The sequence below is a fragment of the Callorhinus ursinus genome, unplaced genomic scaffold, assembly GCF_003265705.2.
Source record: "Callorhinus ursinus isolate GAN/ISIS: 27379988/994484 unplaced genomic scaffold, GSC_fseal_2.0 scaffold8, whole genome shotgun sequence".
In the NCBI taxonomy this organism is placed as follows: domain Eukaryota; kingdom Metazoa; phylum Chordata; class Mammalia; order Carnivora; family Otariidae; genus Callorhinus; species Callorhinus ursinus.
The window spans coordinates 46125869-46146168 of record NW_027397070.1 but is presented as its reverse complement, the minus strand read 5'-3'; the positions used below and the strand labels follow the sequence as shown (position 1 = coordinate 46146168).

General features: G+C 38.5%; 1 protein-coding gene across 2 annotated transcripts in view; it reads right to left on the bottom strand.

Moving 5' to 3' along the window:
• The window catches only part of LIN52 (lin-52 DREAM MuvB core complex component), a 115775-nt gene that overhangs the window by 76294 nt on the left and 19181 nt on the right, over positions 1-20300 (bottom strand). The window lies entirely within an intron of this gene.

The window sequence follows — 20300 nt, the reverse complement described above, 5'->3', positions numbered from 1 at the left end:
AGCTGTGTAGCTGTCCTTAGTCAAGTCACCTAATATCTTTAGGCCTCTGTTTGTGCATCTGTAACATTAGAGGGTTGGGATTCAATGATGTCTAAGACCCCCCTCCAGCTCCAGCATGCCATGATCACCAATTCTGTCCCTTAGTTGCTGGCTGACCATGGGAAAAGTCGTTTCACTTCTTTAGACCTGTCTCCTCACCTTTAAAAATGGGAAGCTGACCCAACAGAAAAGTAGATAAGGATGATAAGAGGAAATTCATGAAAGAGGAAAACATGCGGCCAATAAACACAACTTTATTAGCGATCAAAGAAACACATGTAAAAAATATTGCAACATAGTTTTTCTATAAAATGGGCAAGTAGTAAAAAGTTTTAACAATATCCAGGGTTGGCTAAGTTGGAGGAATACAGTGCTTTCATTGACAGTTCTCAGAAATATAATTTGGACAAGTGAGGAGGTCACTTTTTCAATATGTATAAAAATATTAAATGTGCCATTCACTTTGATCTCGCAAAGGATGCTCACTGCAGCATGATTTACTTTAGTGAAAACACTGGAAACAACCTGAATGTCCACTAAGAATTAAAAAAATATACGATAAATAATCATATAATGGTATTCTGCAGTCATAAAACTAATGATTTTACTATGTTTTCATGGACACTGAAAGATGTCCATAATGAACTAAGTTGAAAAAGCAGGTTACAGAACAAGAATAGCATGATGCCATGCATGTAAAATTTATATTTATATGCATAAGTGTGTGTGTATGTGTATACGTACATGTGTATAATATCTGTTAGAGATGTTGGAAGAACGTTCACTAAAATGTTAAAAGTGACTACCATTTTGGGATGCTGTGATTTTGTTGGATTTTTGCTTTCTTTATATTTTCTATAATGAGTATGTATTGTTTTATAACGGCAAAAAAATAAAGCTCATATTTAACTTTTAAAAATACACACTACTGGGGCACCTGAGTGGTCAGATGGTTGGGCGTCTGCTTTCAGCTCAAGTCATGATCCCAGGGTCCTGGGATTGAGCCCCATGTCCAGCTCCCTGCTTAGCAGGGAATCTGCATCTCCCTCTCCCTCTGCCTCTCCCCATGCTCATGTTCTCTCTCTGTCTCAAATGAATAAATAAAGAGTTTTCAAAAAAAAAAATAGACACTACAGGGGTGCCTGGATGGCTCAGTCAGTTAAGCATCTGCCTTCACCTCAGGTCGTGATTCTGGGGTCCCAGGGAGTCTGCTTATCTCTCTCTCTCTGCTCCTCCCTCCTGTGCTCTCTAATAAATACATAAAATCTTAAAAAAAAATACACACTACAAAAAAAACCTCTGTGGCTTTAACAATTATTTTCAGTTAGATAAGCAGTATCTCTTGTTCTTACAGTCCCTGACGTCTAACCATGTATATAGTTAAATCATTAGCACTATAATGTACTTGCTTTACTTAGACCTTTGCAAAGCACTTTACACATACCATTTCTCATCACTCTATGATGCTATATGCCTTTTATTTTTTTTTTAAGATTTTCTTTATTTATTTGACAGAGAGAGCGAGAGAGCACAAGCAGGGGGAACAGTAGAGGGAGGGGGAGAAGCAGGCTTCCCGCCAAGCAGGGAGCCCAATGTGGGGCTCGATCTCAGGACCCTGGGATCATGACCTGAGCCGAAGCCAGACGCTTAACCATCTGAGCCACCCAGGCGTCCCTGTATGACCATTTTTATCTTAAAACCAAGCAGGGCTTTTACATTTTAGAACTCGTTTTCCCCACACTAGATGTTCTTTTAAAAAGCGTAAGAAACTGCAAACTAAGATCTTTAAGATCAGAAAACTGTCTACTTTTTTTTAAACAAGTCACTTTGTAAATACAAACAAATCTTATTCTTGGTTATCTTCCAGATCTCAATTAGAAATACTCATGCATTTAGGAATTCCAAGCTGATGCTAGGAATACACTTAAGATTGCCAGAACCGAGGAAAAGCACAAGTGTGGTATTTAACGAAGCACACTGGATGATGGGGGACAGGATCTGGGCTGATTATTTGTTGTAGGATGGCCTAGATAGGCAAAGAAGAAACCAGTGTAAGAATAAACAACATTTTTTGTTTTTTCTTTTAAGGGGGAGGGGCAAGGGAGGAGAGAGAGAGAATCTTAAGCAGGTTCCACATCCAGCACAGAGCCCAACATGGGGCACGATCACACAACCTTGACATCATGACCCGAGCAGAAATCAAGAGTTGGACACTTAACTGACTAAGCCACCCAGGCACCCCAAGTATAAACAACTTAATTCCTAAAATATGTTGAAATTGAAAATTTTGGTTGCCATTCTACATTAAAAGCATTTTTAATTACTTCTTCATTTGCTGGTATGTTTGTTCAATTTAAATTGGAGAGGCACAGAAAAAGAAACACTCTGATGTAACATACAGGCACTCTCACATCTTTCCACCAGTGCACAGACCTGCATCATCATCATGTTTTCCCCATCCTCTGGTTATGAGATAGTAGCTCTCTCTTCCAACATAAGGCAACACACCTGTGCTCTAAATGCTGGCCCCTCCTTCTCAGGAAGCTTACTTATACTTCACCCCTTTTCACCTGTGTCTCCCATCTCTGCCATCGGAATTTAAACATACACAAGTCTACTGTTTAAAAGCAAACAATATACTTCGATTCCACTTCTCCCTCTAGCAACCACCCTCTCTCCCTCTTAACAGATGAACTCTGTAAGCATTATCTACATTTCCTATCTCCCACTCATTCCTCACTCCATTTCAAACTGCCTCTACCACCTGACAAAACTACCTCACTCATCCACCCATTCAACTGCCTACAACGTCTCCAACATCCAAAGCCATACCCCATGTCAACAACCAAACTCATCATCTTTCCTTACGAATCTGTTCCTCCTCCACTGTTTTGTTTTTTTTTTTAAGTTTGGTGAGATATAATTCATATATGAACTGCACATACTTGAAATGTACAGTGTGGGAAGTTCTAATGAATGTATTCACCGCTGAGGCAAAACACTTCTGAGTCCTGTGAATCATGAGATTTTTGCAGGCTGGCTGGTGGGACCAGACACTAGTACTGGCCTAAGGTGTCAGCCACTGTTCCCCCCAATCCCTCCAGATGGTACTCTCTTCGGCCTCAAGTAGTTTCCTCACATGAATGCGCTGATTGGTACTCAGCTGGAGCCTCTAAGAGGACCTTCTACAGATCTCCAGGATTCTCTCTCTGTATAGCCTTCTCCTTTCTGGAACTCTGTCCTGTGAAAGCCAGCTGCCTTGGTCTCTCCAGACTCTTAGCTCTGTTTCTTCAACTCAGGGAGTTTGCCAGTCTCTGCCTGGGATCCCTCTCCCTGTACCACAGCTTGAAAACTCTCAAAGCAATAAGTTGGGACAATCACGGGTTCATCTCATTTACTACCTCTCAGAGACCACTGTCTTTTGTTGCCTGTTGTCAGTGTCCTGAAACCACTGTTTCATATATTTTGTCATTTAAAAAAATTGTTCCAGGTGCGAAAGTGAATCTAGTCCCTGCTGTTCCATCTCAGCCAAAAGCAGAAGGCTTTCCAATGTTCTTTACATGCCACTGATTTACATGATCAGGGGAGATATGTGGGACTCGTTGACAACTCTGTCTCCTTTCTCATGTCCCACAGTAAATCAATCAAGACTTTATCCTAAATCACTCTCAAATTCAGTGATTTCCCTCCCTGGCCACTAGGCATCAGTTCTAGGCATCACAGTCTTGGCTATTCCATGACCTCCTACTTGGTATCCCTAGTTCCTCTCTTGCTACCCTCCAAACCATTCTCTACGCGGCCAGATGCTGAATATTGCTCGCTTAAGCTCGTCAATGATTTCCCAGTGCTCTTTGGATAATGTCCAAAACCCAAGAAGTTTTACATGATCTAGCCTTTGTCTACCTCAGCAGGCATATTAGCCTTCTTTCAGTTCTGTAAAGACACTATAGTATTCCTTCCCACAACCAGAACTGCTATTTCTTCTAGAAAGCTCATTTCCCTTTCCTTCACTCAATTAACTCCAATTCATTCTTCATACTTAAGTATCTTTTTCTCAGGAGAACGATCACTGCCCACTTGACCTCTGCCCCACACTGTACTTAAAACAATTTATCAGCAAACAATTATTTGCTGATATCTTGTAGAAAAGGCATTATAATGCCTTTTCTACAAGAATCTTAGCTCCGTGACAGCAGAAACCATCTCTCTTATTTACTGCTAAGTCCTTGGTACCTAGCACAGTACCCTGAAAGTACACAATAAATATTTGCTGTATGAATGTGAGATAATAAAAAATAAAGATATTGGTCTCTGCCCCTGGTTCCTGGCACAGAGCTCCTAAAACTCTTATAATTTCCTAAGTGGTAAGACACCTAGGAGGATCTTTTGTTCTAATATTTAATCTTTGACGCTCGTTCCTGACATAGAGTTGCTAAATCCCTTGGCATCTCCTGGGTGACAGTAGTGTCTTTTGTTCTAATGAGGTGATTCTTGGTGGGTTCCTGGATGGGGGCTGTTCACCAGAAAGACCAAGCCATGATTAGAAGCTTGGGATTTTCATTCATACCACTCCCTCCTCCAGAGAGGAGAGAGGGGCTGGAAATGGAATTAATGATTGATCATGGCTATGTGATTAAAGCCTCCATTAAAATGAACAAAGTACAGAGTTCGGTGGGCTTCTGGGCTGGTAAACACGTGAAGGTGCTGGGAGACGGGCTCAACTGGAGAAGGCACAGAAGCTCTGTGCCTTTTCCACATACCCTGCCCTATAAATCTCTTCTAGTTGGATGTACATCTGTATCCTTTATCATATTCTTTTATAATAAACTGGTAAACAGTAAGTAAACTTTTCCTGAGTTCTAGCAAATTAATCAAACCCAAGAAGGAGTTTGTGGGATCATCTGATTTATAGTCGATCAGTCACAGGCACAAGTGACAACCCGGACTTGCAACTGGTATCTGAAGTGGGAGGGAGGGGAGTCCTGTGGGACCGAGCCCATAACCTGTGGGATCTGACAGTATCTCCAGCAAGTCAGAATTTAGTTAAATTGTAGGACACCCAGCTGGTGTCACAGAATTGCTTGGTGTGAGGACAAAAAACCCATAGGTGGTGTCAGAAGTGTGACAATAGAGTGGGACAGCAGCGTTGAGAGTAAAAAGGAGAAACCCAGGAGGAGTAAAAGTTGGTTTTCCCTACACAATGAATTAAATACTATATCTTAAAATAATAGAATTTTAATGCTACAAGGATCTCAGGGGTCTTCTAGTCCAACAACTTTGTTCTTCAACTGAGGAAACTGATACCCAAGGTCACTCAGCTAAATTAATGATAAAGGTGACACTAGGCAATAATAAAATCTAAAATTTATTGATAGCTTACTAGGTGTGAAACACCATCCTATGCATTTTTCTTACTGAGGTGAAATTTTTAAGTGTACATTTCAGTGGCATTTACTATATTCACAATATTGTGCAACCACCACTTATCTCAAATTCCAAAATATCTTCATCACCCCAAAAGAAATTCCTGTACTCATTAAAAGCAGTCACTCCCCATTTCTACCCCATCTCATGTCCTTTCTCCTGATTGGCAACCACCAATCTGCTGTCTCTATGGGTTTATCCACCCAGGATGTCTCATATAAATGGAATCATAACATATGTGACATTTTTGTATCTGGCTTCCTTGTTAGTATAACGTTTTTGAGATTCATCCATGTTGTACTATGTATTGGTACTTCATTCATTTTTATGGCTGAATTATATCCCATTGTATGTATATGCCACATTTTGCTTATCCATTCATCTGTTAATGGACATTTGGGTTGTTTCCACCTTTTGGCTAACATGAATAGTACTGATATGAACATACAAGTGCAAGTATTTGAGTTCTTGTCTTCAATTCTTCTGGGTATATATCTAGTAGTGGAATTGCTGGGTCATGCGGTAATTCTATGTTTAGCCTTTAGGGAACCATCAAACTTTCCCACAGTGGCAACATCATTTTACATTTCCACCAGCAACATGTGAGAGTTCTAATTTCACCACATCCTTGTCAACACTTGTTATTTTCTGTATTTAAAAAACTATTATTATTATAGCCATATTTGTGGGTATGAAATGATATTGATACCATTGTGTCTATGATTTGCAATTCCCTAATGACTAATGATGTTCAGCATCTTTTTATGTACTTATTGGCCATTTGTATATCTTCTGTGGAGAAATGTCCATTCAAGTCCTTTGCCCATTTTTTAACTGGGTTGTTTGTCTTTTTGTTGTTGAGTTGTAAGTGTTCTTTATATTTTGTAGATACTAGCCTCTTATCAGATGAACGATTTGCAAAAGTTTTCACCCATTCTGTGGGTTGTCATTTCACTTTCTCAATAATGTCCTTTGAAGCACAAATGTGTTTAACTTTAATGAAGTCCAATTTATCTATTTTTTATTTTGTTGCTTGTATTTTTTTGGTGTCATATGTAAGAATCTGTAGCCAGATCCAAGGTCATGAAGATTCATACTAGGCATTTTATAATCATCATCCAATTTAATCCTCTCAACAACCCAGTAAGATAGGTATTATTACCTCCATTTTATAGACAAGGAAAATGAGTCAGAGAGAGATAAGTTGTCAAGTTTAGTAAGTATTAGAATAAGTCTGTTCCCAATGACCAGGCTCTCAAAATTCCCAAGCCAGTTTTTCTCTCCATACTCACAATATGGCAGCTTGCTTTTCTGAAAGGGTAATGAGGGAGAACAAGACAGAAGTCATGGTCTTTTTGTAATTTAATCACAGAAGTAGCATTCCATCACTTCTGCTGTCACCAGATCCAGCCCACACTCAAGGGAATAATATCAGGCAAGGGCATAAATACCAGTAGCAGGGATCAGAGAGACCATCTCAGAATCTGCCTACCACACCAGAGTTCTGTTTTAACATCACACATCCTTCCTGGGTGATCTCTTTCTCACTGATGAGAACCTATAAGCTGATGATGTTCAAAACTCTATTTTCTGCCACTAGATCCATATATTTAAACTATCTCCTGGGTAGATCCTCATAAATTGTCTACACACAGACTTACAACTGAATTGTCCTATCTTTTTTTTTTTTTAAGATTCTATTTATTTGAGAGAGAGCACACGAACATGAGCAGGGGGAGAGGCAGAGAGAGAGAGAAAGGGAGCAGCAGACTCTCCATTGAGCAGGGACCCCAACACAGGGCTCAATCCCAAGCCCCTGAGATCATGAACTGAGCCAAAATCAAGAGTCAGACACTTAGCCAACTAAGCCACCAGGTGCCCCAAATAGAGGTACTTCTTAAGCTATATTTTGAAAAAGCAATACCTACAAGCTGTTCACTACAATAAGATAGTATACCCTTCCAAAACTTTCTTTCTAAACCAGACAAACAGGCTTTTCAACCTATCAAATACAGATATTAATTCCTTGGATCTGACCTCTTAAGAATTTCTTTTTAAAAACAAACCTCACAGGGCAACTGGGTGGCTCAGTCAGTTAAGCATCTGCCTTCAGCTCAGGTCATGATCCCAGAGTTCTGGGATCAAACCCCACGCTGGGCTCCCTGCTCAGCAGGGAGTCTGCTTCTCCCCCAACCCCACAGTTAATGCATGCTCTCACTCTCAAATAAATAAACTCTTTAACCCCCTCCCCCACAAAAACCTCACAAAATGTCCACAGTGATACCAATAATCAGACTACTCTCCCAGGGGACATGTTTGGAACTATGAAACAGGGACTTAAAGTCATTGCTCACATGTTTTACATTAGCTACAGTGTATTCATTTCTACAAAAGGTCAAAGAACTGAAAAAGAAAAACTATGCCGGACAGTAAGCCACTTAAGACTGTTTACAGTGCCTCAGTGATTTCCTAAGTCTTCGCAACAAAGATGCCCAAACAAGTTCTTTTTCCCCAGCCTTCTTCACAGCAATGCATTTCCTTTTTCATGCTGGCTTTTCTTTCTAGTTGACTGGGGAATCTGACATGGATTCATTTTCACAATATGTAGTTCAAATCTCAAAGAAGTTACTTTTCTTTTTTTAATGTTTAAAACTATTTCTCAAAAGAAACCTATCTAGTAGGCTCAACTGCTTCTAAACATAATCCACTGCACAGGGTAGACTTCTCACTCAGGATCAAACTATAAGGTCTATAAGCAGAGCATTTAGATAAGACATTAATATCCAACTGAAATCAATGACTTGAGTATAATTCCCTATGGTTTCCACATCCCACCCAAACAACTTTTCTCTATTCTTTTTTTTATTAAGATTTTATTTATTTATTTGAGAGAGAGAATGAGAGAGAGAGAGCACATGAGAGGGGGGAAGGTCAGAGGGAGAAGCAGACTCCCTGCTGAGCAGGGAGCCCGATGCGGGACTTGATCCCAGGACTCCAGGATCATGACCTGAGCCAAAGGCAGTTGCTCAACCAACTGAGCGACCCAGGCGCCCCAACTTTTTTCTATTCTTATAATTCTCCATTGCTTAGATCTGTTGTTTCCATTTTATATTACAAATTTACTCTATATTTCTTACACTACTAGCCATAATCGTTTCCAAAGACATTCGAAAAAGATGTCTTCTGCTTTTATAATTAAGTGATGCAAGTTTTAATTAGTAATATGAGACTAAAATCTTCTTTATTCTTTCCTTTCCAATCCTAAAATAATTATATGCATCAACTCGGCTATTAGTTCATTATGCAAGATATTTTTTTTAAAGATTTATTATTTATTTTGAGAGAGTGAGAATGAGAGAGAGAGAGAGAGAGAGAGCGCACACGAGAGGGGGGAGGGGCAGAGGGAGAAGCAGACTCCCCGCCAAGCGGGGAGCCCGATGCGGGACTCGATCCCGGGACTCCAGGATCATGACCTGAGCCGAAGGCAGTCGCTTAACCAACTGAGCCACCCAGGCGCCCTCATTATGCAAGATTTTTTGTCATATGGCACCCAAGTTAGTCAACAAACAGTTAAAGATGCTTTGGTTTTCACGGAAAGTAGTTTTCCAAGGATTTTCACATGACAAATGATAACACATTTAAAAATTCATCACTCAATAAGGTTGTCAGAAAACTTACACATCAAATCAGGAAACCAGTGAGTTGCAGAAAACACACTCTCACTTTGACCGTTTAAATTTTTTCTATTATGTAACCAATAATGATATTCTGATATCCCCACGAGGGAGAAGAAGTGGGGGAAGAAAAGAATTCAGCCAGCCCAAGTCACATATCTAGTAATTTAGTATTTATTTCTAAGATACTACAGCTTTGACATCATAACCCAAACTAAAATGACATGGGTGGCATTAACAAAAAGGGAAAATACTGCTAAAATGAACTACACTAAAATTCAAAACTTCTGTTTAAATTGGAGAAATCTGAATATGGATTGTATGTCAGACAATTGTACTGTATCATGTTAAACTTCTTGAGTGTGTTAAAATTATATTGTAGATATATAGGAGAATGTCCTCATTCTTTAAAAATAATGCTAAAGTATTTATGAAGTGTCATGGTTTCTGTAGCTAGCTCTCAAATCGTTCAAGAATAAAACAATAAACTTAAAATTATATGTGGAATGATAAAACAAATGTGACAAGTGTTAACAATTGGTGAACAGGTGAAGGCTATATAAGTATAGTACTATTCTTGAAACTTTTTTTTAAACATTTTATTTATTTATTTGTGAGAAAGAGAAAGAGCACACATGAGAGAGCACAAGTAGGCAGAGTGGCAGCAGAGGGAGAGGGAGAAGCAGGCTCCCTGCCAAGCAGGGAGCCTGACATGGGACTCGATCCCAGGACCCTGGAATCAAGACCTGAGCCAAAGGCAGATGCCTAACTGACTGAGCCACCCAGGCGCCCCTATTCTTGAAACATTTTAAAGAGATTTGAAACTTAACAAAACACAAAGTTGGGGAAAAAAAACTTTGGCTCATTAACATATACCATTAAGAATATCAAAAGGCAAGCCATGGGGGGGGGATAAGATATTTGCAATTTATGTAACTGACAAAGAATGCATATCTGGGGGGCTCCTGGGTGGCTCAGTTGGTTAAGTGACTGCCTTCAGCTCAGGTCATGATCTCAGGGTCCTGGGATCAAGCCCCACATCGGGCTCCCTGCTCAGCGGGAAGCCTGCTTCTCCCTCTGACTCTCCCCCTGCTTGTGTTCCCTCTCTCGCTGTCTCTCTCTCTGTCAATTAAATAAATAAATAAAATCTTAAAAAAAAAAAAAAGAATGCATATCTGGGGGGTGCCTAGGTGGCTCGGTCATTAAGTCTGCCTTCAGCTCCGGTCATGATCCCAGGGTCCTGGGACTGAGTCCCATATCAGGCTACCTACTCGGCGGGAAGCCTGCTTCTCCCTCTCCCACCCCCCTGCTTGTGTTCCTGCTTTTGCTGTCAAATAAATAAATAAAATCTTAAAAAAAAAAAAAGAATGCATATCTGGATTATGTTAACAACACTTGCAAATCAATTTTTAAAAAACTGACAATCCAATTTTTTTTTAAGATTTTATTTATTTATTTGACACACAGAGAGATAGAGAACACAAGCAGGGGGGAGCAGCAGGCAGAGGCAGAGGGAGAAGCAGGCTCCCCGCCGAGCAGGGAGCCCAATGTGGGACTCCATCCCAGGACTCTGGAATCATGACCCGAGCCGAAGCCAGACGCCCAACCGACGGAGCCACCCATGCATCCCAACAATACAATTTTTAAAGATGGGCAAGAGATATGATAAACACTTCACAAAAGATGTTATCCAAATGGCCAATGAACATATGAAAAGATGCTCAACCTCATTAGTCATTAGGAAAATGGAAAATTAAAACTACACTGGGATACCATTCTATTACAATGGTTAGAATGAATGAATGAATTTATTTATTTATTTTACAATGGCTAGAATTTAAAAGACTGGGGTGCCTGGGTGGCTCAAATGATTAAGCATCTGCCTTTGGCTCAGGTCATGATCCCAGGGTCCTGGGATCCAGACCCACATCGGGCGCCTGGCTCAGCAGGGAGCCTGCTTCTCCCTCTCCCTCTCTCCCCGCTCATGCTCTCTCTCTCTGTATCTCTGTGTCTCAAATGAATAAAATATTTAAAAAAAAAAGAATTTAAAAAACTGAGAATATGTCTGTTAGTAAGGACTTGAGGCAACTGGGTGCCTGGCTGGCTCAGTCAGTTAAGCGTCTGCATCCAGCTCAGGTCATGATTCCAGGGTCCTGGGTCCCTGCTCAGCGGGAAGCCTGCTTCTCCCTCTCCCTCTGCCTGTTGCTCCCCCTGCTTGTGCTCGCTCTCTCTGTCAAATAAATAAATAAATAAAATCTTTTAAAAAGAAAAAGGACTTGAAGCAACTGAAATTGCCAAAGGGCTTGTAAATTGGTATAACCACTCTGGAAAACTATTTGGAAGTAGTATCTATTAAAATTAAATATATATATACACTCATAACCCAGCAATTCTACTCCTAGTTATATATAAAACAAAAATACATATATCAAAAAAATACATATACCATGAATGCTCAGAGTATTTATTTTATAATTACCAAAAGCTGGAAACAATTCAAATGTTCGTGATTGGCAGAATGAAAAAATTGTGTTGTGTTCCTGCAATGGTATACTACATAGTGATGAAAATAAACAAATGACTGCTAAACACATGGATGGATATCATAATCAAAATGTTGAACAAGGGCACCTGGGTGGCTCAGTTGTTAAGCATCTGTCTTCGGCTCGGGTCGTGATCCCAGGGTCCTGGGATCAAGCCCTGCATCGGGCTCCCTGCTCAGTGGGGAGCCTACTTCTCCCTCTCCTGCTCCCCCTGCTTGTGTTCCCTCTCTCGCTGTCTCTCTCTCTCTCTGTCAAATAAATAAATAAAATCTTTAAAAAAAAACAAAAAACCAAAATGTTGAATACAAGAACTGGACACAAAAGAGTATGTAACTTGTGATTCCATTTACATAAAGCTCAAAAACAAAATTTTTTCATGATACCATGTCACAATAGTGCTTGCCTTTGGGGAATGGGCAGGTAGTCACTGGGAGAAGCATGAAGGTGGATTTATATATTGGAAAGGTTCTGTATTTTCATCTGGTCTGGGTCGTGGTCACAGGGAAAAGCTAATTTTCTGAAAATTCATTAAGCTGTAATTTGTGTACTTTCATTTATGTATATTATACTTCCATTTAAAAAAGTTTATTGAAGAACAAAAAATGATGTCGCAGAGGAATATTTTCATATCCTGAATCTGAGGTCTCATTTTACTTCTCAACCAAAGAGCTGTAATTCCATTTAAGATTGACATTCATTCAAACAGTTCTTTGCTCCTACTGAGCATTTAATATTGAGTATTGTTCTCCAACTACAGGAGAGAAAAGCTGAAAGCATAAAAAGCTGGACAAAATCTTGGCCAGTGTTTGCTTATGAAAAGCCATCTCTTGCCCCTGACCCAATAGGTTACCACTTTTATTCCCAAATTTCTACTTCTGGAAGAATAGACTAAGGATGGGAAATGAAGTATCACAACTTTCCCCTTGCTATTCATCACTTGCTTAAAGTGATCAATTGTTAATGGATCTAGTCATTTTTATTTAGAAACAGTCCATAAAAGAGTTTAAAATTTTAACTGCATGAGAAATTAGGAGATAGACCTTTCAAGTAACTATAATTTTGTTTCTAGAATGGTATACAATTTTTCTCTATTTCTTTACTTTTTCTACTCAACAGAATAGAATGTGCTCATTGTGGGCAATAAGGAAAATACAGAAAAATTTAAACAACAAAAAAATCACTTGAGATAGGCATTAAAACATTTCTGGTCCTTATAGGGCAGAATAAATGTCTCTTCCTTTAGGGCAGAAAAACAAACAAAAAAACATACTGGTGTATTTCCTTCCCATCATTTGTCTATGCCCATGCTCTCAAAACAAAACAAAACCAAAAAGAAAAAGAAGAAAAACAACCTGATTTTGTGTTCTGCATTATGATTTTTTCACTTGCAATTATCCTTACATACAAGGAGCAGTTTTCTGTAATTAAATTCTCTTTAATCCTTTAACATTTTTAATGGCCACATTGTCTACTGTAATTCACTTGGTTATTCCCCTAATGTTGAACTTTACATTGTTTCACTGTGTACTTTTCCCTACCATACATGTTGTACAATTAAACAGAATGCTACTTTGAAACCAACCCCATCCAAATTAATGTGTGCCCTGCTTGCTTTCCTCTATCCTTGCCTGCCCCAACCCCCACCCCAAATCAGAAGAGAATAGAATACCACAAGCATTTTAATGGTAAAATCCTCTTTGTGTGTAAAGCCATTTCAGAGGCAATGTTGGGTTTATGAAACAACTTGACTAATGGATAAAATATACGAATGCTTATAAGCCTTAAAGGTAATTTGAGGCTTTGTGCATCCTAATTTGTTAACCAAGGGGAAAATGAGAAATAATGGCATGTTTTATTTCCCATTATCATAATACATTTTTAAAAACAAAATACTTAAGGCTAAACTGACAATTTCTAATTATGAAGAATAACCTTGATCCCTTCAAAGTGGGATTTCTAGATTTTATACTGTATTACTACCTAAATAGGATGCCATGCTAATGACTATGGTGAAATGGTATGGCAGTGTCTGAAACAGAAAACAAAAGATAAATTTCATTTGGTATTTGAGAAGTGCAGATTATAACACTATCTTTAAGGTGCCTTTGCATCAAGTTCCCTGGCTTTATTCTTCAGGTTAAAATAATTTAAATTTATACCTTCTTGAATTTCCCTGTCAACAGATACAGTCAAGAAACATTAAAAAAAGTTTATCTTCACAAGGAACAAACACTAAAGATATTAATATTTTGCCTCCCGAGTTAGCAATGACTTTAAAAATTATAATACTTGGTGTTCACAAGGATGCAGGGGTAGGAAGTGCCTTTCTAGAAGACAATTTGGCAGTGGTTCTCCTCTCTGTCAGAGATCTCACAAATCTCCAGCTACATGTAAAATGCTGTCTTCACTTCTAGGAGGAACTGACCCTGTTGCTGATATAATCCAAATATAGCTGTCGATTAATAGATATATCAACATCAAATATTTGGGGCCAATTACTGTTATTTTAAATATATTTGGGGCACCTGGGTGGCTCAGTTGGTTAAGTGTCTGCCTTTGGCTCAGGTCATCATCCCGGAGTCCCAGGATTGAGCCCCATGTTGGGCTCCCTGCTCAGTAGGGAGTCTGCTTCTCCCTTTGTCCCTCACCCCACTCAAAACCCCACCCCGCTCTCTCTCTCAAATAAGTAAATAAAATCTTTAAAAAATAAAAAAAAAACATTTATTTTTGAAGTTAATACACAATGTTACATTAGAGATGGACAACACAGTGATTTGACAATTCTATACATTATACAATGCTCACCACATAAATGTAGTTACCATGTCATCTCAAATTTATACTTCTGAAATTTTTTTCCAGTTAACAGATTTGGACATCAACTATACAAAAGGCCATACCAATTTTCTGAATAGCTACAGGTAAGCTAAGTGAATAAAATATCACTACTATGGAAGAAAACTATACAAAAGTAATCTATTCAACTGAGAGGCCTGATGATCTGCCAAAGAGTACTGTAAGGGGACTACACAAATCCATTTCCGAAGTATGGATATCTAGTTTCACATGTTTATTTCCCTGAGAGAAGACTATCTATCCAAAACATGACCTGTTGCCCAAACTAGACAAGAGTACTGCTGTCACTCTATTAGTAACATCCACCTATACAAATGGCTTTTACTTATTTCTAAAAAAAATTAAGGTGCCTGCCTCCTAAGAAACATATAGAAGAGTCTGGTGATGTATTTATCTGGAAATGATTCTAATTTCGAAACCGAAATTAGCCGAAACATCTACTGCACTTCTTCCCATTCTCACTGCCAGCTTTCATTCAAGCCCTCACCTCTTCTTGCTGGACTCCCATAATAGCTTCTGGCCCCCTGGCTCTACTGTTCCATTCCATCCTATGCACCAATGCCTCCTAATGGTGTGACTTCCCTACTCAGAAATCTTCAATGGTAGAATTTTTAGTGACACAGAAAAACGCTTAAGATAGAATAAATGAAAAAAATTCACAGGCTAAAACTATATACTATAGTCTCGGTTATGTTAAAAAGCATGTTTGTGTATGTGTATGGACGCAAGCAGAAACACAAACACAACATCCATACACCAAGGGAAAAGAGTGGGGCAAAAAACACATTCAGTGTTATTTCTTAGTGGTAAGGTTATAGTTTTTACTTTCTTCTTTATCTTTACAATTACAGATTTATGGTAAAGTCTCTTTTAGTAAGTATCTCTATAAACCATCTATAATGAACACATAGTTAATGTTATAGGCATTAAAATCTTTTTTTTTTCAAGATTTTTATTTATTTATTTAAGAGAGAGAGAGAGACAGAGAGACATGAGCAGGGGGAGGGGGAAAGGGAGAAGCAGACTCCCTGCTGAGCAGGGAGCCCCAAAATGGGACTCCATCCCAGGACCCCAAGATCGATGACCTGAGCCAAAGGCAGACACTTAACCGACTGAGCCACCCAGATGCCCTTAAAATACCTTTTAAAAAACATTTCACATGCTTCCATTACCTTTACCTCTAACTCCTCACTCCCTAGAATTCAAGGCTCTTCTCAATCCAGTCCCTGTCTCCCTCCTTGTCTTATTTCTTATGAACCTTGATGTAACCTGGGCTCCTTATGAACCAGATTAGATCACTCCCACCATTCCTTGAGCACAGCTATTCCTTCAAACTCTGTTTTGCTCTGAATATTCACTCCACCTGGAATATGGTCCCTTCCCACTCCCACCTAACAAGCTCCTGTGTGTTCTTTAAGGCCTATTTTCAATGATCCAGAAATAGCAAATACTACCACACCTTTTCCTCTTGTCCATGGCAGACAACACTGACTTCTCTGAATCCAGGCTCCTTCTCAAAATCCACAATTCGATGGCCCTAAACAATCCTTACTAATCAGTCCATGTTTATATACAAAATGAAACATACCCGCCATTCCTAGAGCAATCTAATGTAATTACCCTCTTCTCCCCTACCCCACAGGTCTTTGTACTCTTAAGGAGCTTATCTCCTCTACCTTCTATTAAGAATCATTTACTTAATTGTCTTACCTCCCTTTCCTACTAGATTTTAATCTGCACAAGGGCAGCAATTATGTTTTATTTATCGTCATATCCCCTGCAGAGGCTTGCAGGAGGTCAGCACTCAAACAGTTGCTGAATTGAATACTTCATTCTTTTCCTATTATCTCATCACTCAAAATGGCCAAATATTTGCAAGTTTTATTTTAAAACAATTAGATTCTTCTTGAAGAACGACTGATGAGTCAAGTTTATTTCATCAGTTTTAGCCAACACGCCTGCCTTAACTTAATAAAGCAGTGTCTGATCTCACACAGTAACCTGCAGAGTCAAAGGATAGAACAAGAGAAGCTGAGATGAGAGAACTGAGCCCATTCTGAGGGGGCTTATATCCAGGTATGGAAGTACTGAATTAAACTACCACATTTTTAGAATTTTTTCTACCAATATCTTTTTTTTTTTTTAAAGATTTTATTTATTTATTTGAGAGAGAGAATGAGAGATAGAGAGCACGAGAAGGAAGAGGGTCAGAGGGAGAAGCAGACTCCCCGCTGAGCAGGGAGCCTGATGCGGGACTCGATCCCAGGACTCCAGGATCATGACCTGAGCTGAAGGCAGTTGCTTAACCAACTGAGCCACCCAGGCGCCCCTCTACCAATATCTTTAATCAAAAGCAAAATGTTATTTCTGACAATAGAGAAACTTAAGGACTCTGAGCATCAGAAATATATATCTTGCTTTGAAGAGGGCTTTAAAAAACTGGGGAGATGAAAAGGAAAAACAAAAATCTAAAACATCAAGCAAGGCATCAACAAAGTTAGGCAAATAGTCTGGTAAAGTCACAATAATGTCTTACCTAAATCAGAAACCCAGTTCAAGAGATATGGTCGAAGAAAAGCTGGTAGTACAGTAAGACTCATGCTGCCATCTAGAGGTTAAAGGCTAGACGATTTTCCTCCTCAATCAACTGCAGTTAATTTAACTTCTATTAAGAGGGAGACTCAACAGGCCTTATAAAGTAAGCCAGACAAATACCTCTGCTGTCAAGCCACAAAGAAGAATATCTAGGCTGTAAGAGTCCCAGTTTTTCTCCCCTTTTCTTCCTTCATAGGCTAAAATAAAAAATCTAAAGACCAGAGTTAACTGTGCTTTAGAATTTTATGTAGATGGGAAACAATTTCTAGATATAAATGGTCCATTTTTTCCCCCAAAAATTATATGCCTAGGGGGTAGAGAAATCTACTATACCACAGGCTAACTTGGAAGTTCTCCTTTGGTACCATCTCCCAAGAATGCTGTACCAAATAGTTTCTGGTACAGACAACTTCATCAATGTAGACTGATGGGATGAAGTACCAGGAGTGGGGACATCTCAGGCTTTTTACAATAAAATGTTCCTTTTAAAAACTATGGTAAGTGTAAATAAAATCTTAAAAAAAAAAAGGGGGGGGGGCGCCTGGGTGGCTCAGTTGGTTAAGCAACTGCCTTCGGCTCAGGTCATGATCCTGGAGTCCCGGGATCGAGTCCCGCATCGGGCTCCCTGCTCAGCAGGGAGTCTGCTTCTCCCTCTGACCCTCCTCCCTCTCGTGCTCTCTCTCTCTCTCATTCTCTCTGTCAAATAAATAAATAAAATCTTAAAAAAAAAAAAACTATGGTAAGTGATTAAATTTAGCCAAATAACAGTCCCACTGAAACTTCTAAATGAACACACAGGATTAGACTATAAATTAGTAAAAAAAAAAAAAAAATCAAAATAAGCTAAATTTCATAAAGCTTTTCTTAGGTGAAATTATTTACATTAGTAATTGTTTAGTCTATCTTTTCTTTATACCACTAAGTAAATTTCAACCCAGACGAAGTAAATGAGTACAAATTAAATTGAGATTTTAATTTACTTTGTAGTATAAGGTAAAGCGCAATTTGCAAGAACAAATGCATCAAATTCAACATCTCTTCGTGATAAAAACACTCAACAAAAAAGAAAAGGTAATTTCCTCAACCTGACAAAGGACATCTACAAAAAACCCACAACTAACATCATACTTAATGTTTTTTTCCTAAAGTAGGAAGAGGACAATGCCACTTCTATTCAACCGTGTACTGGAATTTCTAGCCAGGGCAATTAAGCAAGACAATAAAATAAAAGGCATCCAGATTGGAAATGAATAAGAAAAACTACCTCTATTTGCAGATGACATGATTCTGTATATAGAAAATCTAAATTCTACACCTGAAACTGGAATTTAAATAAAAACTTGGAAAAAAAATAAAGCACCAATGAACAAACTGAAAATTAAATTAAAAAGACATTAACACTTATAACATCAAAAAATAAATACTTAAGAACTAACTTAACAAAATATAAAACTTATACTTTGAAAACTACAAAACATTACTGAAAGAAATTAAAGACCTAAGTAAATAAAAGACATACTATATTCATGAGTCATGCTAATATCAAGATTGTTCAATGCAATCTCTATCAAAAACCCAGCTGACTTCTTTGCAACAACTGACAAGTTAAAATTCCTACAGAAATTCAAGAGACCCAGAGCAGTCAAAACAATCTTGAAAAAGAACAAAGTTGGAAAACCCACACATCCCAATTTCAAAACTTACTACAGAACTACAGTAATCAAAACAGTAGGGTAGTGGCATAAAGACAGACTATAGATCAATGAAGCAGATTTGAGAGTCCAGAAATAAACCCTCACATTTATGGTCAGTTGATTTTTAACAAAAATGCCAAGACTATCAATAGGAAAAGAATAGTCTTTTCAATAAACAATGTTTGAAACAAACGGCTAGCCTCATGCAAAACAATGAATCTGGATCCTTACCTTACACCATATACAAAAATTAACTTAAAATGGATCAAAGACCTAAATGTAAGAGTTAAATAAAACTATAAAACTCTTAGAAGAAAACACGGGCATAAATCTTTGAGACACTGGATTAGGCAATGGTTTCTTAGGTATGAAACCAAAATACAAGCAACAACAACAAAAATAGATGAACTGGATTTAAACAAAATTTAAAAATTTTGTGCTTCAAAGGACATCATCAAGAAAGTAAAAAGACAACCCACAAAATGGGAGAAAACTTCTGCAAAGCATATATATGATAAGTGACCTGTTTCTAGACTATATAAAGAACTTTTTTTGTTTTTAAGATTTTATTTATTTATTTGAGAGAGAGAGACAGACAGAGAGAGCACAAGCAGGGGAAGCAGGAGAGGGAGAGGGAGAAGTAGGCTCTCCGCCAAGCAGGGAGCCCGATGTGGGGCTCGATCCCAGGATCCTGGGATCATGACCCGAGACAAAGGCAGCTGCTTAACCGCTGAGCCACCCAGGTGCCCCTAGACTATATAAAGAACTCTTACAACTTAATAATAAATACACAAATAATCCAATTTAAAAATGGGTAAAGGATCTAAACTGTTTACTGATATCTCCAAAGAAGATATACAACTGGCCAATAAGTACATGAAAACACGCTCAATATCATTAGCTATTAGTCAAATGTAAATCTGAACAATGAGATACCACTTCACATCCACTAGGATGAATGATAACTTTTGAAAACAAAAACAAGTACTGGCAAGAATATGGAGAAACTGGAATCCTCATACACTGTTGGTGGGAATGTAAAATGGTGCAGCCAGTATGGAAGACAGTCTGACAGTTCCTCAAAAAAGTCAGATGTAGAGTTATCATATGACCCAGGAATTCCACTTCTAGTTATAAGCCCAAGAGAACAGAAAGGTAAATCCACACAAAAACTTGTAAATAAATGTTTATAGCAGCATTATTCATATTAGCCAAATAGAAAAATTCCAAATGTCCATTAACTGGGGGATAAGTATAATGTGGATAACTGGTGGATAAATACATCTATAAAATGGAATATTATTTGGCCATAAAAAGAAATTAAGCACTGAGTGAAATAAGTCAATCAGAGAAAGACATGTATCACATGACCTCACTGATATGAGGAATTCTTAATCTCAGGAAACAAACTGAGTGTTACTGGAGTGGTTGGGGGTGGGAGGGATGGGATGGCTGGGTGATAGACATTGGGGAGG